Source organism: Mobula birostris, chromosome 13, assembly GCF_030028105.1.
Source record: "Mobula birostris isolate sMobBir1 chromosome 13, sMobBir1.hap1, whole genome shotgun sequence".
Classification (NCBI taxonomy): domain Eukaryota; kingdom Metazoa; phylum Chordata; class Chondrichthyes; order Myliobatiformes; family Myliobatidae; genus Mobula; species Mobula birostris.
Genome location: NC_092382.1, coordinates 52774585 through 52801140, shown reverse-complemented (window position 1 = coordinate 52801140; position 26556 = coordinate 52774585).

Sequence of the window (26556 nt, the reverse complement as noted above, 5' to 3'; positions counted from 1 at the left end):
ATGGAATAGATGGCGTTGTGGCTAAGTTTACTGATGAACAAAGATGGCGGGAGGGGCGGTAGTGCTGAGGAAACAGAGAGTCTGCAGAGAGACTTTGATAGATTGGGAGAATGGGCAAAGAACTGGTGAATAAAATACAATGTTGGAAACTGTATGGTTATGCACTTTGACAGAAGAAATAAACGGGCAGACTGTTATTTAAATGGGGAGAGAATTCAAAGGTCTGAGATGTAATGGGACTTGGGAGTCCTCGTGCAGGATACCCTTAAGGTTAACCTCCAGGTTGAGTCGGTGGTGAAGAAGGCGAATGCAATGTTGGCATTCATTTCTAGAGGAATAGAGTATAGGAGCAGGGATGTGATATTGAGTGCTGATCTTGCATTCGTTGAATATCTTGCATGCTCGTCTGTGACATGGTGTTCATCTTGGTTTCAGTTATCAGGTTTTCTTCCAATTCTTTGATTTTTCTTAATTCCTTCTCTTTCTGCCCATTTTGCAGTTTTGTCTGAAAATGAACTTCCACAGATTTCCATTGTAGATATTTTACAGTGACCTTTACAGTTTAAGACAGACTTCTGCGGTGTGACGTCCCTGAGATATTGCGTCAGTTCGCCATTCTTAATTGGAATGTAAGAAATCCTCCTTGTCTGCATAAATTTCCAAGGTCACCAACAAGTGCTACACATGCCCTTACACTTCCTCCCTCACCACCATTCAGGGCCCCAGACAGTCCTTCCAGGTGAGGCGACACTTCACCTGTGAGTCGGCTGGAGTGATATACTGCGTCCGGCGCTCCCGCTGCGGCCTTCTATATATTGGCGAGACGCGGCGCAGGCTGGGAGACCGTTTCGCTGAATACCTACGCTCTGTCCGCCAGAGAAAAGCAGGATCTCCCAGTGGCCACACATTTTATTTCCACATCCCATTCCCATTCTGATATGTCTATCCACAGCCTCCTCTACTGTAAAGGTAAAGCCACACTCAGGTTGGAGGAACAACACCTTATATTCCGTCTGGGTAGCCTCCAACCTGATGGCATGAACATTGACATCTCAAACTTCCGCTAATGCCCCACCTCCCCCTCGTACCCCATCCGTTATTTATGTGTTATATATATACACACACACACATTCCTCTTTCTCTCTCTCTCTCTCTCCTTTTTCTCCCTCTGACCCTCTCACTATACTCCTTGCCCATCCTTTGGGTTTTCCCCTCCTCCTTTCTTTGTACCTAGGCCTCCTGTTCCATGTTCGACTCATATCCCTTTTGCCAATCAACTTTCCAACTCTTGGCTCCATCCCTCCCCCTCCTGTCTTCTCCTATCATTTTGGATCTCCCGCTCCCTGTCCCACTTTAAAATTTCTTACTAGCTCTTTCTTCAGTTAGTCCTGCCGAAGGGTCTCGGCCGAAACGTCGACTGTACCTCTTCCTAGAGATGCTGCCTGGCCTGCTGCGTTCACCAGCAACTTTTATGTGTGTTTCATTTACCATTCTGAAAGGAAATTGAGAATCTGTGGCCTTCCTTCTGCTATCTTACAGGATTCAACTAAAGCTTTCAGCTTTGCCCGTTGTGCCAGGCTAACAGGGACCATGTTTCCAGATGCCATCAGTTCTTTTTCTGTGACAACAGACTAACAAGCCATTCAGTTTCATCTCTCAATGGCAGAGGAGCTATTAGTGTACAGATCCAGATCTGGATTCAACAAAGATTTTAAGTGCGGACATAATTTTCATCCTTCCTTTTGGGATGTTATGCGTGATTTTTTTCCCCCTAAATCAGCGAGTTCGCACTTCAAAGTATCGATCTGTGTTGTTTAAAGTTGTCCACGTCCAATCTGTCTTTTTCATTCCTCACCGCATCCCTTTGATTTTACCACGTATCGCTTCAGCATCACTAATAAACCAGTCCTCACCAGAGTTCCATCATTCTTTACCAACCGTGTCAAGTTTATCTGCCTCACTTTAGTAAGCACTTAATATTCCAGTTAACTTTTCCATCTCAGCTTTAGCCATTCTATTAGTTTCCATCTCAAGGAGAACTCTTCACTTTTAGATGTCAGAAATCTCACAAAACTCACAACCCCACTCTGACTAGAATATCAGATGAGAACCAACAAAATATCCATCCATCCGAAACAACTGGGCAGGATGGCGAAAGAGAGATATTTGGGTGATTTCAACTAATTTGGTAGGGAGATGGAAACTGGAAAGATAGAACATAGGACATAGAATAGTATAGCACAGTACAGGCCCTTCGGCCCACAATGTTTTGCAGATCCTTAAACCTCACCTTCCATATAACCCGCCACTTCAAATTCCTCCATATACCTGTCTAGTAGTCTCTAAAATTTCACTAGTGTATCTGTCTCCACCACTGACTCAGGCAGTGCATTCCATACGCCAACCACTGTCTGAGTAAAAAAACTTCCTCTAATATCCCCCTTGAACTTCCCACTCCTTACCACAAAGCCATGTCCTCTTGTATTGAGCAGTGGTGCCCTGGGGAGGAGGCGCTGGCTATCCACTCTATCTATTCCTCTTATTATCTTGTACACCTCTAGCATGTCTCCTCTCATCCTCCTTCTCTCCAGAGTGTAAAGCCCTAGCTCCCTTAATCTCTGATCATAATGCGTACTCTCTAAACCAGGCAGCAACCTGGTAAATCTCCTCTGTACCCTTTCCAATGCTTCCACATTCTTCCTACAGTGAGGTGACAAAAACGGGACACAGTACTCCAAGTGTAGACTAACCAGAGTTCTACAGAGCTGCATCATTACATCGCAACTCTTAGACTCTGTCCCTTGGAGTTATGAAAGCTAACACCCCATAAGCTTTCTTAACTACCCTATCTACCTATGAGGCAACTTTCAGGGATCTATGGACATGTACCCCCAGGTCCCTCTGCTCCTCCACACTACCAAGTATCCTGCCATTTACTTTGTACTCTGCCTTGGAGTTTGTCCTTCCAAAGTGTACCACCTCACACTTCTCTGGGTTGAACTCCATCTGCCACTTCTGGTGTGTTAAGACAAATATAGGTCCCTTACGATTAAGAGAAATGTAGGTCCCTTACAGTTAGAAACAGGTGAATTGATCAAGGGGAACAAGGGCATGGCAGAACAATTGAATAACTACTTTGGTTCTGTCTTCACTAAGGAGGACATAAATAATCCTTCGGAAATAAGTAGGGGACTGAGGGTCCAGTGAGATGGAGGAAGTGAGGGAAATACATGTTAGTAGGAAAGTGGTGTTAGGTAAATTGAAGGGATTGGAGGTAGATAAATCCCCAGGGCCAGATGGTGTGCATCCCAGTGTGCTTAAGGAAGCAGCCCAAGGAATAGTGGATGCATTAGTGATATTATTTCAAAACTCTTTAGATTCTGGATTAGTTCCTGAGGATTGGAGAGTGGCTAATGTAAACCCCGCTTTTTAAAAAAGGAGGGAGAGAGAAACCGGGGAATTATAGACCGGTTAGCCTAACGTCGGTGGTGGGGAAAATGCTAGAGTCAGTTATCAAAAATGTGATAACAGCACATTTGGAAAGTGGTGAAATCATCGGACAAAGTCAGCATGGATTTGTGAAAGGAAAATCATGTCTGACCGAATCTCATAGAATTTTTTGAGGATGTAACTAGTAGAGTGGATAGGGGAGAACCAGTGGATGTGGTATATTTAGATTTTCAAAAGGCTTTTGACAGGGTCCCACACAGGAGATTAGTGTGCAAACTTAAAGCACATGGTATTGGGGGTAAGGTATTGATGTGAATAGAGAATTGGTTGGCAGACAGGAAGCAGAGAGTGGGAATAAATGGGACCTTTTCAGAATGGCAGGCAGTGACTAGTGGGGTACCGCAAGGCTCCGTTCTGGGACCCCAGTTGTTTACAATATATATTAATGACTTAGACGAGATAATTAAATACGGCATCTCCAAGTTTGCGGATGGCACGAAGCTGGGCGGCAGTGTTAGCTGTGAGGAGGATGCTAAGAGGATGCAGGGTGACTTGGATAGGTTGGGTGAATGGGCAAATTCATGGCAGATGCAAATTAATGTGGATAAATATGAAGTTATCCACTTTGGTGGCAAAAACAGGAAAGCAGATTATTATCTGAATGGTGGCCGATTAGGAAAAGGGGAGGTGCAACGAGACCTGGGTGTCATTATACACCAGTCATTGAAAGTGGGCATGCAGGTACAGCAGGCGGTGAAAAAGGCGAATGGTATGCTGGCATTTATAGTGAGAGGATTCGAGTACAGGAGCAGGCAGGTACTACTGCAGTTGTACAAGGCCTTGGTGAGACCACACCTGGAGTATTGTGTGCAGTTTTGGTCCCCTAATCTGAGGAAAGACATCCTTGACATAGAGGGGGTACAAAGAAGGTTCCAGATTGATTCCTGGGATGGCAGGACTTTCATATGATGAAAGACTGGATCATCTAGGCTTATACTCATTGGAATTTAGAAGATTGATGGGGGATCTGATTGAAACGTATAAAATTCTAAAGCGATTGGACAGGATAGACGCAGGAAGATTTTTTCCGATTGGAGAAGTCCAGAATGAGGGGTCACAATTAGAGGATAAAGGGGAACCTTTTAGGACCTAGATTCGGAAAAACGTCTTCACACAGAGAGTGGTGAATCTGTGGAATTCTATGCCACAGGAAACCGTTGAGGCCAGTTCATTGGCTGCATTTAAGAAGGAGTTAGATATGGCCCTTGTGGCTAAAGGGATCAGAGGTTATGGAGAGAAGGCAGGTACAAGGTTCTGAGTTGGATAATCAGCCATGATTTTACTGAATGGCGGTGCAGGCTCGGAGGACCGAATGGCCTACTCCTTCACGTATTTTCTATGTTTCTATGTTTCTCAGCCCATTTCTGGATCCTATCAATGTCTCTCTGCAACCTGCGACAATCCCCTACACTATCTACAACACCACCAACCTTTGTGTCATCTGCAAACTTGCCAACACACCCTTCTACCCCCACATCCAGGTCGTTAATAAATATCACGAAAAGTAGAGGTCCCAGAACCGATCCCTGTGGGACACCACTAGTCACAACTTTCCAATACGAATGTATTTCTTCCACCACGACTCTCTGTGTACATCCCTCCAATCCAAATGTACTCACTCCACCATGATTGTCTGCTTTCTGCAGGCGAGCCAATTCTGAATCCACCTGGCCAATCTTCACTGGACCCCATGCCTTCTGACTTTCTGAATAAGCCTACCGTGTCTTACTAAAATCCATGCAGATCACATCCACTGCACTACCCTCATCTATATGCCTGGTCACCTCTTCAAAGAACTCTAGCAGGCTTGTTAGACACGATCTGTCCTTCACAAACCTATGCTGACTGTCCCTGATCAGACCATAATTATCTAAATGCCCATAGATCCTATCTCTAAGAATCTTTTCCAACAGCTTTCCCACCACAGACGTAAGGCTCACTCTATAATTACCCAGACTATCCCTACTACCTTTTTTGAACAAGGGGACAATATTGGCCTCCCTTCAATCCTCCAGTACCATTCCCGTGGACAACGAGGAGATAAAGATCCTAGCCAGAGGCTCAGCAATCTCTTCCTTCGCCAACCTGGGGAATATTCCATCGGGCCCCGGGGACTTATCTGTCCTAATGTATCTTAACAACTTCAACATCTCCTCTCCCTTAATATCAACATGCTCCAGAACATCAACCTCACTCATATTGTCCTCACCTTCATCAAATTCAAGAGAAGTATTGATTGAGGACCTCGCTCACTTCCACAGCCTCCAGGCACATCTTCCCACCTTTATCTCTAATTGAACCTACCTTCACTCCTGTCACCATTTTGTTCTTCACATAATTGAAGAATGCCTTGGGATTTTCCTTTACCCTACTCGCCAAGGCCTTCTCATGCCCCCTTCTTGCTCTCCTCAGCCCCTTCTTTAGCTCATTTCTTGCTACCCTATATTCCTCAATAGATCCATCTGATCCTTGTTTCCTAAACCTCATGTATGCTGTCTTCTTCCACCTGACTAGATTTTCCACCTCACTGGTCACCCATGGTTCCTTCAGCTTATCATTCTTTATCTCTCTTACCGGGACAAATTTATCCCTAACATCCTGCAAGAGATCTCTAAACATCGACCACATGTCCATAGTACATTTCCCTGCAACATCATCATGCCAGTCCACACCTGCAAGTTCTAGCCTTATAGCCTCATAATTTGCCCTTCACCAATTAAAAATTTTCCTGCCCTCTCTGATCCTATCCTTTTCCATGATAATATGGCCAGGGAGTGATGGTCACTGTCCACCAGATGCTCACCCATTGAGAGATCTGTGACCTGACCCAGTTCGTTACCTAATACTAGATCTAGTATGGCATTCCCCCTATTCGGCCTGTCCACATACTGTGACAGGAATCCGTCCTGGACACACTTAACAAACTCTGCCCTGTCTAAACCATTGGAACTAATCAGGTGCCAATCAATATTAGGGAAGTTAAAGTCACCCATGATAACAACCCTGTTATTTTTGCAGCTTTCCAAAAACTGCCTCTCAATTTGCTCTTTGGTATCTCTGCTGCTCCCAGGTGTCCTATAGAATACCCCCAATAGAATAACTGCTCCCTTCATGTTCCTGACCTCTACACATACTGACTCAAAAGAGGATCCTGCTACAATACCCACCCTTTCTGTAGCTGTAATAGTATCCCTGACCAGTAATGCCACCCCTCCTCCCCTTACCCCCGCCCCATCCCTTTTAAAGCACTGAAATCAAGGGATATTGAGAATCCATGCCTGCTGTAGTGCCAGCCAAGTCTCTCTAATGGCCACTACATCATAATTCCATGTATATATCCAAGCTCTCTGTTCATCACCTTTGCTCCTGATGCCTCTTGCATTGAAGTAGTCGCTCTTTAGCCCTTTTACCTTACTACCTTTATACCCTTTATTCTGCCTCTCTTTCCTCAAAGCCTCTTTATATGTTAGTTCTGGCTTTATTCCATGCACTACATTTGCAGTCCTCGCATGACCTTTATCCTCCTGCACCTCACTATCTGCACTAACACTCTGGTTCCCCTCCCCCTGCATATCTAGTTTAAACCCCCCGGAACAGCACTAGCAAACCTTCTCGCAAGGATGTTAGTGCCCCTCCAGTTCAGGTGCAACCTGTCCCATCAGAACAGATCCCACCTTCCCTGGAACAAGGCCCAATTGTCCAGAAACAGGAAGCCCTCCCTCCTACACCAACTCCATAGCCACGTATTTAGCTGCATTATCTTCCTATTTCTAGCCTCACTAGCACTTGGCACTGGTAGCAATCCTGAGATTGCAACTCTGGAGGTCCTGTCCTTCAACTTTGCACCTAACTCCCTAAATTCTCTTTGCAGGACCTTCTCCTTCTTGTTAGTCAGTTAATGGATTGGGCGGGAACAGTCACAGACTGTTCCTGTTTCAACGACTAACTGAGTAAGCCCTGGGTGCTTGGAATAAAGAGTTTGTACTTATACGGTCTCTGAGTGACTTTATCTGGATTCAACTTCCACAGAATGGGAGTGGATTTAAAGGGCCGGGCTGCTGGAAACACATTACCAGACCTGGAGTGATTGCAGCTGGGTCTGACAGAGGCATAACTGGTTCTTCTGGGCACGTTCAGTCTCACTCCAACTGCTTCCTACCTTCCTTTGTACAGGTATGTAATATCTAAAGGACCAGTGTTTGAGTAAATGAGACTCACCAAACTTTCTCCTGACTGAATCACTCCGAGTCAGATGGGTTCTTTCCAGTTGTTGCTCTCAATCCTCCGGCTGGTTCACTTGTTGCTGTTCCCTCATTTTCAGTCGTGGTTTGCTTCCAGTTGGGGTTTTTCTTCCAATAAATCTCTCACCGCAGGTCTAACTTTAACATGAAAGATAATGATGCATATTAACAATAAAAAGGAGAACAGTTCTGCTTAAAGTTACTAAGAACAAAACTCACTCAAATTTAAACATTGAAGGCAAATATAATGATCTCAGTGAACAATCTTTTATGGTCCCTCACACGTCACAAAACGATATGGGATAAGAAGGAGCCATCATTCAGTCACGGTGAGACATAAGACACAGGAACAGAATTAGGTGATTGAATCCATTTGGTCTGCCCCATCACTCAACCATGGCTGATTTTTATTACAACACCATATTCCTGCCTTTCCCCTGTAACCCTGAAGCTACTTAGCAATCATGAATATATTAATCTCTGTCATAAATATATCCAAATGGCAGCCACAACCAACCTCTGCAGCAACAAAGTCCACAGATCAGGCATCTTTTCGCCAAAACATTTTTCTCATCTCAGTTTTAAAGGGAAGCATCTTTATTCTGAGACTCTGCTGTCAGATCAGACTCTCCGAGTAATGGAAACATCCTCTCCATGTCCACTGTATCCAGGCTTTTCAGCATTCAGTAGGTTTACTTAACCATACATCCCTCCACCACCCCCACCGTCCCTCTGAACTCCATTGAGCACAGGACCAGAAGCATCAAATGCTCCTCAGACATAAAGCCGATCATTCCTGAGATTATTCTTGTAAACCTTGTTAGCAACAACTGTACTGAACATATTTCCAGGAATAACAGACAAATTGGTACCAGGATAGTTTACAGGTAAAAGTTGTTGTTTCTTTAGCATTCTACTATCACAGATCGAGCCATTTCCATTCTGAGGTTAAAACAGGTTCTTTTCAGGAAATATAAACCAGACGAGGGTGAGTGTAATAAAAAAATAAAAAAAAAAACTGGAATTACCAGAAACACTCAGCAGGTAAGGAACAGCTGTGGGGAGAGGAACAAATTTAACGATTCAGATTAATAACGTTTTGTCAGAATGGCTTCAAGGATTTTCAGTTTTTTGTGCAGATCTCCAGCATCTTGAGCTTCTGTTTGATTTCCACTGCCTGACAGACAGGGGACAGTGAGGGGGAATTTCCAAACACAGTTTGAACACTGGTTGATTTCTACTGAAGCAAACACAGAGCAGCCTCTCCCTGTGAGGATGGAATGGGAACTCATCCTCTCCTCAAATTAGCAGTCATTGCTTCCAAAGGAACTCCAGGAACGAACATCTGATCCCAGACCAGAAATACTTGCTCAGCACCTCATAAACCCAAGCAGCTTGATGCCCGGTTCCATTTTACCTGGATCAAAAACTGATATCCCAGGACCCAGTCTTACAGAGTCACAGAGCTGAATCTACCACTTACCGACTCCGAGAACCTTATACATCATCCTCCCGTCTTAGACACAACACCTGATGCTACGTCACAAAGCTGAGGGCGGGGCAGGTCTGCAGTAGAGAGCCTCATGTGACCTATTGGCCGGACTCCCATTTCAATTCTGTGGAAATAGACAGCTATCTGGACTATTCCTCTTCTCACCCTGTCTCTTGCAAAAATGCCATCCCCTTCTCGCAATTCCTCCGTCTCCACCGCATCTGCTCTCAGGATGAGGCTTTTCATTCCAGGACGAGGGAGATGTCCTCCTTTTTTAAAGAAAGTGGCTTCCCTTCCTGCACCATCAACTCTGCTCTCAAACGCATCCTCCCCATTTCACGCACATCTGCTCTCACTCCATCCTCCCGCCACCCCACTACGAATAGGGTTCCCCTGGTCCTCACCTGCCACCCCACCGGGTCCAACATATTATTCTCCATAACTTCCACCACCTCCAACGAGATCCCACCACTAAGCACATCTTTCACTCCCCCCTTCTCTCTGTTTTCCGCAGGGATCTCTCCCTACGCGGATCCCTTGTCCATTCGTCCCCGCGCCCCCCCCCCATCCCTCCCCACCAATCTGCCTACTGGCACTTTTCCTTATAAGCGGAACAAGTGCTACACATGCCCTTAAACTACCTCCCTTACCACCATTCAGGGCCCCAGACTGTTCTTCCAGGTGAGGCGACACTTCACCTTTGAGTCGGCTGGGGTGATACACTGTGTCCGGTGCTCCCGATGTGGCCTTCTATATATTGGCGAGACTCGACACAGACTGGGATATCGTTTTGCTGAACACCTACGCTCTGTCCACCAGAGAAAGCAGGATCTCCCAGTGGTCACACATTTTAATTCTACATCCCATTCCTATTGTGATATGTCTACCTTGACCTCCTCTACTGTAAGGATGAAGCCACACTCAGGTTAGAACAACACCTTATATTCCGTCTGGGATATAACTGGTTGGCATGAACACTGACTTCTCAAACTTCCACTAATGCCCCACCTTCCCCTCGTACCCCATCCGTTATTTATTTATATACATATATTCTCTCTCTCTCTCTCTCTCTCTCTCTCTCTACTTTTTCTCCCTCTGTCCCTCTGACTATACCCCTTGCCCATCCTCTGGGATTCCCCTTCCCCCTTTTCCTTCTTCCTGGGCCTCCTGCCCCATGATCCTCTCATATCCCTTTTGCTGATCACCTGTCCAGCTCTTGGCTCCATCCCTCCCCCTCCTGTCTTCTCCTATCATTTTGGATCTCCCCCTCCCCCTCCCACTTTCAAATTTCTTATTAGCTCTTCCCTCTGTTAGTCCTGACGAAGAGTCTCGGCCCGAAACGTCGACTCTACCTCTTCCTAGACAGGCTTCCTGCAGTAATATATACTAGTTATAAAAAGTGTGAAAGGGAGGTGAGAGTTTATATTGGTCCGCTGGAAAATGATGCTCATGGGGTAGAAATGGGGAAGAGATGGTAGATGAACTTGATAGGGACTTTGCATCGTCTTCTCTGTGGAAGACACTAGCAGTGTGCCAGAGATCCGTGAGTGTCAGGGAGCAAGAGCAGCTAAAATGAATACCTCTCTATATAAAATTCAGTGTGCACATGTTGTCACTGGATGAAAAATGCACAGTACAAGATTTATGTGCACACTGGTCATTACAAATTAGAGGGGACATTGGTGGTAAGGTGGGGAGACCTCCAGTGTCCCTGATGCCCTCACCTACAAGATGTGCATCCAGTTGCAGCTTGTAACCCTGCACTTCAAGGAGTTGGAACTTGAAATGGATCAATTCCGGATCATCCAGGAGTTGGAGGGGTAGATGGATATGGCATGAAGAGAGCTGAGTTACACCGAAGATGCAGGACACAGGAAACTGGGTGAGAATCAGGAAGGGGAATGAGGTTAAATAGCCATCGCAGAGTACTCTTGTTGTCATCCCCCACAACAGCTGGTGGACCACTTTAGAAACTGTTGCGGGGGTTGGGGGGGTGGTTACCTGGCAGAGGAAAGTCAAAGGGGTGATGTGGGTTCAGTAGTTAGGGTACCAGAACTAGAAGGGGACTAATGTCGTAGTGGTAAGGCTTGCTGGTGCTAGTGTGGTGCAGGCAGGCTGGGTTAAACTGAAGTTGTAGCGGGAATGGGAGCCAGAATGACAGAACAGATCATGGAGAGGGTGAATTGAATGAATTGACTTTATTACTTATATCCTTCACATACATGAGGAGTAAAAATCTTTATGTTACATCTCCGTCTGAATGTGCAACGTGCAATTTATAGTAATTTATAGTAGAACAGGATGGTCAATATGACATAGAAATACAATTGTATCAGCATGAATTAATCAGTCTGATGGTCTGGTGGAAGAAGCTGTCCCGGAGCCTGCTGGTCCTGGCTTTTATGCTGCAGTACTGTTTCCCGGATAGTAGCAGCTGGAACAGTTTATGGTTGGGTGACTCAGGTTCCCAATGATCTTTTGGGCCCTTTTTACATTCCTGTCTTTGTAAAAGTCCTGAATCATGTTAAGTTCACAACTACAGATGTACTGCTCTGCACACACCACTCTCTTAAAAATCTATGATTGAGGGAAGTACAGTTCGCATACCAGGCAGTGATGCAGCGGGTCAGGATGCTCTCAATTGTGACCCTGTAGTAAGTTCTTGGGATTTGGGGCCACATTTCCAATTTCTTCAACCATCTGAAGAACTATTGTGTTTTTTTCAGCACACAGCTGGCATGTACAGACCATGTGAAATCCTTTGTGATGTTTCTGACGAGGAACTTAAAGCTGTTCACCCTCTCAACCCCTGATCCATAACTGTAAATAGGGGTTAGTCTGTCTCCATTCCTCCAGTCGTCCACAATCAGCTCCTTTGTTTTTGTGACAATCAGGGAGAGGTTGTTTTCTTGACACCAGAGAAATGTTGTTCAGACTTCAGGGCATGGAATGTGATATTGTAGCTATTACTGGGACTTGTTTGCACCCAACAATCTGAGGAATTCAGAGAAATAAATTTGTGGAGAGATCACAGACTATGCCAAGAAACAATGCTTGATATAGTAAGCGATTTTAAATTTCCAAAGATTACTGGGTCTCCCTCCCATACGTAAAAGGACAGGATGGTGTAGAGTTTGTCAAATGTGCCCTTAGTCAGCACGTAGAATTCCCAACATAGAAGTGTGCAATAAATGATCAGAAAATAATCCAGGGCTAGTGACAGAAATTGGTGTATCGGAACACTTTGCACCTAGTGATCACAATGCCATGAGATTCAAAGTGAATATGGAAAAAGAGAGATCTGGACCATAGTTGAGATTCTAAATTGGAGAAAGGTCAATTTTGATGGTATCAGGAAGGATCTGACAAGTGTGGATTGGGAGAGGCTGTTTTCTGGCAAAGGAGTATTTGGTATTTGGGTGTCCATCAGAAATGAAGTTTTGAGGGTGCAGAGTTTGTATGTGCTTGTTGAAATAAAAATTGAAAGGTAACTGGTGCAGGGAACCTTGATTTTCAAGAGATAGAGGCCCCAGATATTTTGTTCCTCTAAATGCCTCAGACAGATGAGTGCCACAAAGACACATTAATGACTACAGTAATCACAATTCCATGCCCTGAGATCATCTGACATTTTTTTTAGTCATCTTCTGTTGCTTTCTAAAAGCTCTAACAGTTTGACCTCTCTTTGGTTCTCATCTTGGCTTAGGCTTCTCATTTTAGCCACGGTTGTGTCCTCCTGCCTTTCCAATGCTTCCACTTCTTTGGGATGTATCGATCACTCAGCTCCTGAATTGCTCCCAGAAACTCCAGCCATTGCTGCTCCATTGTCACTCCTACCTTTTCCCTTCCAAACAAGTTTGGCCAGCTTCTCTGTCATAAAAACATGGAGAATGTCAATACAGAACCATGCCCACTCTGGACGATCAGAATGGTACTCTATATGAGGAGACAAAATAGATGGGGGAGAGTTATTTATTTATTTATTTATTTATTGCATCTCTATTTTTCAGGATTTGGACACAGAGTCTATAGAAGTGAGGCAAAGCAGCATCAACTTCATGGACCCTGTACAGATTACAGAGGTGAAGGTGTTTCTTGTCTTAAGGCAAATTAGCGTGGATAAATCCCCAGGGCCTGACAAGTTGTTCCCTGGGACCCTGCAGAAAACAAGTGCAGAAATCGTCAGGGCCCAAGCACAGTGTGATGCAAGATCACATCTTGGTGACTAAAGTGATCTCATCTGAAATGTTGTCCTTCTCCCACTGATGTATTTTGTAAATCTTTTCACGGGTTAAGAACGACAAGGAATTTGTCTCCTAGAATTTCAGAGACAACACGCCAGTGTTGCCCTTCTTGTCCATTAAGAAGTGGATCGAGGGATCCACTCAATCATCCTTCTTGCTCACACTGTTGGAATGGATTCACTCGGTCATCTGAGCTGAAAGTCCATCAGCAATTCCACACTGGGACAAGGCCACTCACTGTTCTGTATATGGGAAGGGAATTAGTCAGTCATCCCACCTGCGGACACATCAGTCAGTTCACACTGGGCAGAGGCAGGTCATCTGCTGAATTTGTGGGGAAGGATTCACTCGGTCGTCTGACCTAATGGCTCACCAGCGAATTCACATCCGGGAATGGCCATTCACCTGCTCGGACTGTGGGAAGGGATTCACTCGCTCATCAAACCTACCAGCACACCAAACAGTTCACACTGGGGAGAGGCCATTCACCTGCTCAGAACGTGGGAAGGGATTCGCTCGCTCATCCAACCTGCAGGCACACCAGGCAGTTCACACAGCGGAGAGGCCGTTTACCTGCTCAGACTGTTGGAAGGGATTTATTGTCATCTCAACTGAAGGTACGTGAGTGAATTCACACTGGGGAGAGGCCATTCACCTGCTCAGACTGTGGGAAGGAATTCACTCGGTTATGTCAACTGAAGGTACATCAGCGCATTCACACTGGGGAGAAGCATCCAATGTTACATGCCATATCAGAGGGATAGGAAGGTAGGCAGAGTGGGTAGTGTGGCTCTACTGGTAAAGAATAGCATCGGATCAGCAGAAAGATGTTACATAGGATCGGAAGATGTTGAATCTTTGTGGGTTGAGTTAAGAAACTGCAAGTGTAAAAAGACGCTGATGGCGGTTATATAAAGGCCTCCTAACAGTGGCTGGGAGGTGGACCACAGGATGCAGCAAGAAGTAGAAAAGGTGAGTCAAAAGGGCAATGTTATAGTAGTCCTGGGACATTTTAACATGAAGGTCAATTGGGAAAATCAGGTTGGTAATGGATCTCAAGGGAGGGTTTTTTTTGAATCCCTAGGAGATAGTCTTTCAGAGCAGTTTGTCGTTGAGCCTACTAGGGGATCAGCTATACTGGATTGGGTGCTATATAATGAACCGGAGGCAGTTAGGGAGCTTGAGGTAGACGAACCCTTAGGAAAGTGTGATCACAATATGAGTGCGAGCAACTAAAAAATCATTAGAAGGGAAAAGATTAAATATAAAAGCAAGCTAGCAAGTAATATCAAAGTGGAATATAAAAGTTTTCTTCGGTATGCTGAAAATAAAAAGAGATATTGGAGTGGATCTAGGACCGCGAGAAAAGGAGGCAGAAGCAATAATAGCGGGGGACAAGGAGATAGCTGATGAAACTAAATTAGTATTTTGCATCAGTCTTCACTGTGGGAGACACTAGCAGCATGCCTGGTGTTGTAGTCTGCGAAGGAAGAGAAGTGGGTGCAGTTACTATTACAAGACAGAAGGTACGCTAAAGGTAAGTCACCGGGACCAGATGAACTGCACCCTAGGGTTGTAATAGAGGTAGCGTTAGAAATTGTGGTCACATTAGAAATGATCTTTCAAAAATCATTAGACTCCGGCATGTGGTCAGAGGACTGGAAAATTGCAAATGTCACTCCACTCCACTCTTTAAGAACGACAATTATAGATCAGTTAGCCTGACCCCAGTTGTTGCGAAGATGTTAGAATCAATTGTTAAGGATTAGGCGATGGAGTACTTGGTTGCACGGGACAAGATAGTACAAAGTCAGCATGGTTTCCTTCAGGGAAAATCGTGCCTGACGACTCTTTTGGAATTCTTTAAGGAAATTACAAGATAAAGGTGATGCAGTGGATGTTGTATATTTGGAACTTCAGAAGGCCTTTGACCAGGTGCACACACGTGAACTCCTTACCAAGTTAAGAGCCCATGGCATGACAAGAAAGTTGCTAAAATAGTTAGAGCATTGGCTGATTGGTTGGAGGGAGCAAGTTGGAATAAAAGGACCTTTATCGGGTTGGTTGCCAGTCACTAGTTCAGCAGGGGTCAGTGTTGGGAAATCTTCTTTTTATGCTCTATATAAATGATTTAGATGATGGAATAGATGGTTTTATTGCCAAGTTTTCTGATGATGCGAAGGTTGGTGGAGGGGCAGTAGTGTTGAGGAAACAGGTAGGATGAAGAAGGACTTAGGTTAGAAGAATAGGCAAGAAAGTGGCAAACAAAATACAATGTGGGAAAACGCACGGTCATGCACTCTGGTGGTAGATTTAAACGTGCAGACTATTTTCTAAACGGGGAGAAAATCCAGGAATCTGAGATGCAGAGGGTCATGGGAGTCCTTGTGAAGAACACCCTGAAGGTTACCTTGCAGGTTAAGTCGGTGGTGAGGAAGGTAAATGCCATGTTAGCATTCATTTCAAGAGATCTAGAATACAAGAGCAAGGACGTGATGCTAATGGCCTTATAGGGCACTGGTGAGGCCTCACCTTGAGTATTGTGAACAGTTTTGAGGCCGTCATCTTGGAAAAGATGTGCTGCCATTGGAAAGGGTCCAGAGGAGGTTCACAAAGATGATTCCAGGAATGAAAGGGTTATCATACGAGGAACTTTAGATGGCTCTGGGTCTGTACTCACTGGAATTCAGAAGAATGAGGGAGGATCTCATTGAAACCTTTTGAATGTGAAAGGTCTGGGCAGAGTAGGTGTGGAAAGGATGTTTCCCATGGTGGGAGATTCTAGGACAAGAGGGCATAACGTCGGGATAGAATGACATCCTTTCGAAACAGATAAGTGGAGAAATTTCTTTAGCCAATGTGTGGTGAATGTGTGGAATTCGTTGCCACATGAAGCTGTGGTGGCCAGATCGTTGTGTGTATTTAAGACAGAGATTGATATGTTCTTGACCGGACATGACATCCATATTACGGGGAGAAGGCCAGAACTGGGATTGAGGAGGAGAAAAAAAAAAAGGTTTAGCTATGATTGAATGGCGGAGCAGACTCGATAGGGCAGATGACCTCATTCTACTCCTATGTCTTATGGTCTTGTGGTCTCTCTCTCTCCCCCTCCCTTCTGTTTTCCCCACACACTCACTTTCATCTTCAGCTACCCGCTCTCCACTTTCCACACACAACTTTCTCAATCCCTCACTCTCCCGCTCACTCTCCTCCTACTCCTCAGCCTCATTCTACCTCTCCCTTCACCCTCATATCAAAATCACTTAACAGGTTAGTAGCACAGTAACTGTGAACACTGCATATTCCAGATTCTAGGTAATGTCCGTTGAGGAAATCACAGTTAGGAACGCCACGACTGATTTAGCAATCTTGAAAAATATTTTGAAAGAAGTGCAGATAATAGGATACTGAGGAAAAGTTAAAAATAATAGAAACTAGCAGCAGACAGGACAGAAATGTAACTGGTAACGTTGCGGGTTCGAGACCCCAGGTGAATTTCCTTCAGTCACATTAAAGTATCCATCTCTCTTCCGTGTAGTAGAAATGGTTAACTACATTATAAAAGTGAGTGCTTTCACACCCGAATGACAGTGAATTATCCAACTGGTTGGATTAGATTTCAGCAGAAATGCCTCTCCGTTCGGTGGAATGTGCGGGTTCCGGCAACTGCTCACACGCAAACCCTGAGCTGCAAATCTCACAGAACAACAACCCGCATCTTCGAAATTAATCAATGATCTGGCCTCTTCACCCTCCGTTTCCAGTTCCACTGAAGGATCTCGTTCACAAACGTCAACTTTTTATTCAGATCCGCAGATGCCGACGGACCGGCTGAGCTTCTCGATCTCTTTGTGTGTTACCAGGGTTACGAAAGATCAGCCAGAGGGAGCGTTTGGGGTTGTGGGCGGGGCGCTTTGATACGACGTCAAGACATGGGGAACCAAGGTGTGATTAATTCAAATTCTGCTATCAATTTCGGATTTTTATTTAATCAACCCGTTGTGTTCTGAGTCAGGGACAAAGCAGCTACAGAGTCATAGAAAAGCACAGCACTGAAACAGATCCATATCAAACCCATTTAAACTGCCCACTCCCATCAACCTGCACCGGGTCATAGTATCCCACCCCTACCATTTTAACTGTCTCCTAAATGCCGAAATAGAGCTCACATAATCCATTTGTCCTGACAGCTCGTTCCACACACTCAGAACCGTCTGAGTGAAGATGCTTCCCCTCATGTTCCCCTTAAAGTTCTCACCTTTCGCCCTTAATCCACGACCTCTCGTTGTAGTCCAACCAAACCTCAGTGGAAAATCCCTTCTGCGTGTATCTTGTCTGTACGCATCATAATTTTGTACAGCTCAGTCGAATCTACTATCAATGTTCCACAATCCAAGAAATTAAGTCCGAGCCTATTCAATCTTTCTTTATAACTCAGGTCCACCTGAACTGGAGACATGCTTGTAAATTTTCTCCGTATCTTCCAACCTTATTTACATCTTTCCTGTAGGTAGGTGACAAAAACTGCACAGAATATTTCAAATTCGGCCTCATTAATGTTCTTTACACTCAAACATAACAACCCAATTCCTGTCCTCAATACTTTAATTTATGAAGTCCAATGTGACAAAGGCTTTCTTCACAACCACAGCTGTAACACTGTAGTCTACCTGTGTCGCTACTTTCAATGAATTACGGACCAGTATTCCCAGCCCCCTTTGTTCTACTGCGCTCCCTAGCTCCCAGCTGTTCACCGAATGTGGCCTACCCCGGTTCGTCCCACAGACGTGCGAAACCGCTCACTTGCCTGCGTTAGATTCCATTTCCGATTTTGAGGACATTTTTCGAGCTGGTTGAAATCCCTCTGCAAGCCATGATGGCCTTCTTCGCAGTGCACTGCACTCCCAATCAGCAAGCCTGCTGATCCACTTAACCACATTATAAGATAGTACGTTGATATAGATCACTAACAACAATGGACCCAGCACCGATCCCTGCGGCTCTCCACTAATCAGAGGCCTCCAGTCAGAGAGGTAACCATCTGCTACCAGACTGACTTCTCCCTCAAAGCCAGTGTCTATTCCAATTTACTGCTTCGGCTTGAATGCCGAGCGACTGAACCTCCCATGTGCACCTTGACAAATGCCTTGCGAAAGTCCATGCCGACATATCCACTGCCTTGCCTTCTCACTACTGACATAAGGCACACCGGCCTTGAATTTTCTGCCTTTCTTAAACAACGGAACATTAGCTATCCTCCAATTGTTCGGTACCTCACCTGTCACTAAGCATAATTTAAAGATATCCTCTACGGCGCTTGCAATGTCCGCACTTGCCTCCCCAGGGTTCGGAGGGAAGAACTTTTCAGTGGCTGGTGATTTATGAAACCTAATTTTCCTCAGGTTCGCAAGCACCTCCTCCTCTGCAAACTATTTTCGGGTCCATGACCTCACTCCTTGAGATACTGTTTCCCGAGTAAACACAGATGCAAAAAACATCGGTTTTAAATCTCCTGCATTCTGATCACTATATGCAACGAGATCCCCTTCACAAACTTCTGTCACTTATATTGTCTCATTTCCCAATAGGAGATCATGTATCACACATTCCCTCTTTAATCCCGTACGCTCTGTCGGGTCTAAAACAATGGAACCCCGGAATATTGAGCTGAAACATAAGAGCATAAGACATAGGAGCAGAATTAGGCCATTTGGCTATCGAGTCTGTTCCGCCATTCAATCATGGCTGATCTTCCACCGCCAACCCCCACCCCCCCACCCCCCGCCCCCCGTGTTCAACCAGGAAGGTATCAAACTCTGCCGTCAATACACCCAACAGCCTGGTCTGTACAACTGTCAGTGGTAATAAATTGCACAAGTTCATCACCCTCGGAATAAAGAAATTTCGCCGCATTTTTGTTATAGATGGACGTTCCTCCATCCCGAGGCTGCACCCTCTTCTCCTAGAATACCCCACAATGGCAAACATCCTTTGCAGTTTCACTCGGTCTCGGCATATCTCATTGAAAGGTTTCAATGAGACTCCTGTCTTCATTCTTCTAAATTCCGGAGGTATCCCTGTGAACATCCTCTGAACACTCTTCAATGCCAGCACCATTGTTCCTCGATCAGGAGCCCAAAACTGTTCACAACACTGTACTTAAGGTGAGGCCACATCAGTGTCTCATAAAGCCTTGGTATCACATCCCTGTTCTTGTATTCTAGACCTCTCGAAATGAATGCTTCCATTGCATTTGCCTTCGTCCCCAGCGACTCAACCTGCAGGTAAACCTTTAGGGTGTTCTGCACAAAGACTATCAAGTCCCTTTGCATCCCAAACTTTTGGATTTTCTCCTCGTTTAGAAGCAGTCTGCGCATTTATTCCTACCATGTATTTTCTACACCGTATTAAATTTGCCACTCTCTTGCCAATTCTCCTAATCTGTCTAAGTCCTTCTGAAGCCTATTTGATTCATCAACACTCCCTTCCCCTCCACCAATCTTAGTTTCATCTAGAAACTTGGCCACAAAGCCATCTATTCGGTATTCTATATTACTGATACACTGCATAGAAAGAAGCGATCCCAAAACCGGCCCCTGTGGAACACTGGGGGACGTGGCAGCCAACCAGCCGAGGATACTTTTATTTCCGCTCGCTGCCTCCTACCAATCAGCCAATGCTGTATTCATGCCAGTACCTTTCCAGTAATAGCGTGGGCCCTTAACTTGGCAAGCAGCCTCATGTGCGGCACCTTTCCAAAGGCCGTCTGCAAGTCCAAATATACAACAGGAGTTTTATCCCCTTTATCTATTAGGGGTGTAAACTCCTCAAAATAAAATTCCCGCAGGTTCGTCAGGCAGGGCTTTCCTAAAGAAAACCAAACTGACTCTGTCCGACCTTGTCCTGTCACCAAGTACTCCATAACCTCAACCTTAACAAATGACTACAGCATCTTTCCAACCAACGCTCACTAATGACTACAACATCATATTTCCATCTGTTGATACATAACCTGCCTTTCCTTCACTACTTTTTCCGTTGAAATATTCGCAGCTCAGAAAATTAGTTGCGGTACGCCTGACACTTAGATTCCTGAATCTGCGTGAAGTCTTAGCACCATCTGTTTGGGAAACGATGGTCCGGGTCTGGAGGGCAGGTCAATGTGTCGCGACAGACGAACAGAACGACAGGGAAATGGGGAAATTTGCACAGTAAAACTCCTTGCGTAGGATAGGGAGATTAGTAATCATGCATTGTAAATCACGGTGTGGGATATGGGAATTTGAATGGTGTGCGGTGAATCTGCCGGTGTGGGATACAGAGATCGGGCACTGGAATTTCACTCTGGATTTATTGAATAACGTGATCAGCCATGACTAGCATCGTTGCCAGTGTAGACGACCAAGCAGTTAGTCTAATAATTCTGACCAGACACAGCGGCGCTCTCACACAGCCATGCCGCTTTACTGCGGCTTTCCTTCACCCTCCACTCTTCTCCATACACCTCTCTCTCCCCTCTCAGCTCTGTCCACTCTCCTCAGCACCCATCCCCCTCACCTATCCTCTTTCACCACGTCCTCGTGCTCATCCCACACCGTCACTGCTTGTGCCTCAATACAGTCTCCCTCACCCCTCTCTTCTCCATACACCTCTCTCTCCCCTCTCAGCTCTGTCCACTCTCCTCAGCACCCATCCCCCTCACCTATCCTCTTTCACCACGTCCTCGTGCTCATCCCACACCGTCACTGCTTGTGCCTCAATACAGTCTCCCTCACCCCTCTCTTCTGGACGATATTCTCACTTCCCCGCCCTTTCTCGCCGCCCGACTCTGTCACCCCTTCCTGCTTACTGCATAGCCCACCACCTCTCCGTCCTCACCGCCCCTCACTCATCCCTCTCTCCTCGCCTCGCCAGGCACTAACTGCTCCTTGATCTCCGCGCCTCTCGCTCAGCCACCCTATCTCGCCCCCTCGTGCATAACACTTTTTCCTCACCCAACCTCTCTCACCCCACCCTACTCGCCGCGTGCTCCATCCCCACTCTCACTCCGTAACCTACTCCCTCTCATCCCCTCTCTACTCTTATCCCTCTCACTATCTCTCACCCTACCTATCCCTATCCCTTTCTCTCTCCCCGCTGCCCTTCCCCTCTCTCTTCCCCGTCTCCCTTTCTCTCCAACTGTTTGCAGTCTAGCCCAGCCCCACTCGCTACCCTTGTCACACACTCTCTTCCGATGCCTCACATTCCCTTTCTCTCACACTGTTGGTCTCTTCCTTTCTCTCCCCTCTCCCTCCTGCTCGTTCACTGGCCCCTTTCCTTCTCTGTCTATTCCCCTCTCTCTCCCGCCCGCTTCCTCTCTACCATCTCGCTAACTCGCTCCCCCTCATCCTGCCACTGCCGCAACGTCATTATCCCCCTCTACCTCATCCTGCCCCACTCGGACTCCTCACCCCCTCTATCTACACCAAACCCTCCTCCTTGCCATCAGCCTCTACCCCCCCCATCCCCTCACCCTCACAGTTACAGCAAACACATTGAAAATTAATGGCAACTGTAACTGGGAACATAGCCAAGTTAATGTTGCAGTCAGGAATGCCACGGACTGATTACTTGAAGGAATCCTGAAAATACTTGCAGAATAATTGCAGATGATGCGAGTCCGAGGGGAACATAAAATGCTGGAAACTCGCAGCACTGCAGCAGGTAATGTTGTGGGTTCAAGACCACAGGTAAATTCCTTAAAGACACATTAATGGTTCTATAGGTCTTCTCTGCGGCAGAAATGGTTAAATACATTATAAAAGTGAATGATTTCACACCTGGATGATAGTGAATTGTCGAACCGGTTTGATTTGATTTCAGCAGAAAGGCCGTTCCCTGTTCCGTGGAATGTGCGGGTCCAGCAGATGCTTCCACACAGACCCTGAGCTCTGAGTTCAATCCATGATCTGTCTTCTTTACCCTTCCTTTCCAGTTCCACTGAAGGGTCTTGGCCCGAAAGCTCGACTTATTTCTCCGTTCCATCGATGCTGCCGGTCCTGCTGATTTCCTCCAGCATTTTGTGTGTTACCATGGTTACGAAAGATCAGCGTGTGGGGCAGAGAGAAGGACAGCTTGAAAAGTCTTCAGAACATATCCTCCTTGTTAGAATATTCTTGGGGAATTAAGCTGCAAAAAAGTTAAACTTCTGAAAATTAATTCTGATATTTGTTTCATCAACCCGCTGTCTCTGTTATGAATCAGAGATCAAGATGACATAGAAAAGTACAACACAAAAACAGGCTTTTCGGCTGAGCCATTTAAACTGCCTAATCCATCGAGCAATACCAGGGCCAAAGCCCTCCGCACCCCTCCCATCCAAACTATCTTTTCATGGTTGAAATCGAACTCGCTTGTAACATGTGTAGCCGGTAGTTCGTTCCACACTCTCACGACCCTCTGAGTAAAGACGTTTCCCCTCAAGGTCCCCCTAAACCTTCCATCTTCAACCCTTAACCCATGACTTCTGGTTGTAGCTCCACCCAACCTCAGTGGAAAACGACTGTTTACATTTACCCTGTCTGTACCCCTCATAATTGTGTCGACCACTGTCATATCTCCTCTCGATCCTCTTCGTTCACAGGAATAAATGTTCGAACCTATTCAATCTTTCCTTACAACTCAATTTTTCTATTTTTTTTTATATTTTGAAATTTAAAAAAAAACAGCAGATGATGCGAGTCTGAAGTAAAAATAAAATGCTGGAAACTCACTTCAAACAGGGCAGCAACTATGACCGGTAAAGTTGCGTGTCCGAGACCCCAGGTAGTTTTCTTTGTATCACGTTAAAGATCCGATCACTCTCCCCTGCAGCAGAGATGGTCAAATACGGTATTAAAGTGACGTTGTTCATACCTGAATGAGAGTGAATAGTGGAACTGTAGGATTTGATTTCAGTAGAAAGGCCGCTCCCTGTTCTGAGGAATGCGGGCGGGCAGGCCGCTGCTATCACACATACCAGAACTCCGGGTCTCTCAGAACAACAAACCGAACCTTCCGAATCAATTAATAATCCGGCCTCTTCCCAGGTTGGCAAGAGGGAGCGTTTGGTGTAGTGGGCGGGGCTGTTTCAACGACCTCAAAACATATCCAAGAACATCCGCGAATACACTTGGTGAATTTAGGAGTGAATACTACAACATCTGATATTTACTTCGGATCTTTGTGTAATGAACTCCTGGACTGTTATGAATCAGCGACCAAGGAGTCACAGAGTCACAGAGTTAAAGTGTCAGGGAAAAGTGCCGCACAGAAACAGGCCCTTCGGCCTATCTATTTAAACTGCCTACTCCCATCGACCTGCACGGGGGCAGTATCTACCATACCCCTACCTTCTAAACTATCTCCGAAACGTTGAAATCCAGTTCGCATGCGCCACTGGTGCTGGTCTCTCCTTCCACGCTCTCACGACCCACTGAGTGAAGAAGTTTTACCTCATGTCCCTCTTAATTTCTTCACCTTTCACCCTTCACCCATCACCTCCGGTTGTGATCCTACCAATATTTGTGGAAAAGTCTGCTTTCATTTACCCCACCGATATCCCTCATGGCGTTGTGTACCTCCATGAAATCTCCTCTCGATCTTCTATAATCTAAAGAACCAGATTTAATCTGTTCAATCTTTCCTTATAACTCAGGTTTTCCTTGTAAATTTGCTCTGCCCTCTTTCAACTTTACTTACATACTCCGTGTGGGGAGCTGGCCAAAGCTGCGCTCAACCTTTCAAATTAGATTCCAACTGTGTCTTGTACAAATTCAGATTACCATCCCATCTCTTGTACTCAGTACTTCGGCCTATGTTCCAGCAGCTTGCTTTACGACCCTACTAATCTGTGACGCCATTTTGCCACCAGGTCCACATTCCGCTGCAAGCCGTTGTAGTACTCCTTGCTGTCAAACGCACTTCTAAGTTCGGTGTCATCCGAAAATGTCCTGATGCATTTATCCACATTATGATTCAGATCGTTGATATCGATGAAAACAGCAGAGGGCCATCCCTGATTTATCCCTCTAATTTGCCTCAAGGCAGTAAAATCTCCTCTGTAATTTGTATAGTCATGGAGCTGGTGCGGTTTCGCTTTACCTCTACAGACTCTCTTTCCGTCTCCCAAGTAAATACAGATGCACATTAAATGCATCTCTTTGGCTGCACACACGGTTTACCATTCTGATCTCCCAGAGGACCAAGTCAGTCTCTTGCAATCCCTTTGCTCTTAACAGATCTGCAGCACTCCTGAGGAATCTTTTTTTCACGTTGTTTGCTAAGGAAGCATGATGTCTTCTTTTGACCCTTCTGCTTTCTTTCGTAACAGTTATCTTGCATTTCTTACGGTCCTTAAGCACCTCGTTGCACGAGGGGTTTCCTGCGGCTCTCCATCTCCGGGTCTCTGGCACCCTGTCCCTTGTCAGCACACCTGAGTCTCCTGCGCCCTCTGCTGGTGACTAAAACGTTCCCGATGGTTAATCCATTCGATAGAAGTAATGGGATTTACAGAGGTGAGGATGCAATTACATAATTTTATTGGCATCGCGAAAGATAAGGACAAATAATATAAAGAAGGCGAACAAATATATGGAGTCGTTATTATTGTATAATACTGTGAGAAACGAAAATACCAGTAAATTTTCCTTAAGGAGGATCCACTGTATATGTCTCCAGAATCATTGCCGCGTTTTTCGTGGTGCAATATTTTATTTTAATTGTTTTGGCAACAAATGGCCACAGATCGATCAAAAGTGAAGGTGACTGTGTACCAGGTCGAACAAAGAGAAACAGCGCGGATTGCAAACACCTTTGTACACTCAGACCAGAAGAACATTTCGATTGTCATGTAAGCGTTCGGAATCCTGCTCAATATCTGGTCCAGGACAGCGATCAGCAGACCCGCCGTTTCCAATGCAACCAGTTAGCGAGTGAGAACTCCAGAGAGAATTCAAAATGCAAAGATGCAAAAGTGACTTCGGGTCTTTGTGAAGGATAGCCTACAGTTTAACCTCCAAGGTTGATTCGGTGGTGAATTAGGCGAATGCAACGTTGGTGTACATTTCTAGCAGTATAGAATACAAGAGCAATGATGTGATTGTGAGGCTCTGTAAGGGCTCGAGAGACCACACTTGAAGCATTGTGTGCAGCTTTGGGCTTCTTATTTTAGAAAGGGTATACTGATATTGGAAAGGGATCAGAGATGATTGACGAGAATGATTCCAGAAATGAAAGGGTTACCGTATGAGGAACGTCTGGCAGCTCTTGGGCTGTATTCCCTGGAGTTCAGGAGAATGATGGGGGATCCCATAGAAAAATCCCAAATGTTAAAAGGCCTGAACAGATTACATATGGCAAAGCTATTTCTCATGGTAAGGGAGTCTAGGACAAAACGGCTCGACTTTAGGATTGAAGGACGTCCATTTAGAACTGAGATGAGGAGAAATTACTTTAGTCAGGGTGTGGTAAATCTGTGGAATTTGTTGCCAAGTCGTTGGGTGCATTTAACCATATAACCACATAACAAATACAGCACCGAAGCAGGCCATCTCGGCCATTCTATTCCGTGACGAACTCTTACTCTCACCTAGTCCCACGGACCTGCACTCAACCCATTACCCTCCATTCCTTTCCTGTCTATATAGCTGTCCAATTTAACTTTGAACCTCAACATCGAACCTGCCTCAACCACTTCTGCTGGAAGCTCGTTCCACACAGCCACCACTCTCTGAGTAAAGAAGGTACCCCTCAAGTTACCCCTAAACTTTTTCCCTTTAACTCTCAACTCACGTCCCCTTGTTTGAATCTCCCACGCTCTCAATGGAAAATGCCCATCTACGTCAACTCTATCTATCCTCCTAATAATTTTAAATACCGCTATCAAGTCCCCCCTCAAACTTCTACGCTGCAAAGAATAAGGACCTAACTTTTTCAACCTTTCTCTGAGATGAAACCCAGGCAACATTTTCGTAAATTTCCTCTGTACTCTCTCAATTTTATTGATATCTTTCCTGTAATTTGGTGACCAGAACTGTACACAATACTC